Raw genomic sequence first — 511 nt, 5'->3', positions numbered from 1 at the left:
TAACGCCCAGACACACCTCGTTTTTTAACAACTCTCCCTTCACCTTCCTCAGAACTGATTCCCAAGGATTTTTCTTGCCACTGCGTTCCTATTCCAGCTCTTTTTTTTTCTTTTTTTTTTTTTTGGTCAGAAAAGGAATTTAGATACTCACTTTTCTGTTTTCTATTCCCGCTCTCTCCTGTTCCCCTGCCTCCCCCCCCCCCCGCCCCTTTTTCTCCTGTGATTGACACAATGCCTGTTAATTTTCCCACACAATGAAAGGGAATTTTCTATGGAATTCATCCCAAACTCTGGCCACGCTGCCAGAACTCTCCTGGCTCAGAGATCCACCAGCCTTGCCAGCTTCGCCTTCTCCTACTTCTCCTTCCTCACATCCCTCCTGCTTTCCCAGAGGCCTCTCCCTGGACAAAGATTCCTTGTGATCCATCACAATGTTACAGTGACAATCCAAGGGGAGTCATTCCCTGTAATTACTGCAATTAAAATCATCGTTGCTTTGAGGGGATGAGCA

Source organism: Cinclus cinclus, chromosome 9 (genome assembly GCF_963662255.1).
Source record: "Cinclus cinclus chromosome 9, bCinCin1.1, whole genome shotgun sequence".
NCBI lineage: Eukaryota > Metazoa > Chordata > Aves > Passeriformes > Cinclidae > Cinclus > Cinclus cinclus.
This window is presented reverse-complemented; position numbering follows the sequence as displayed.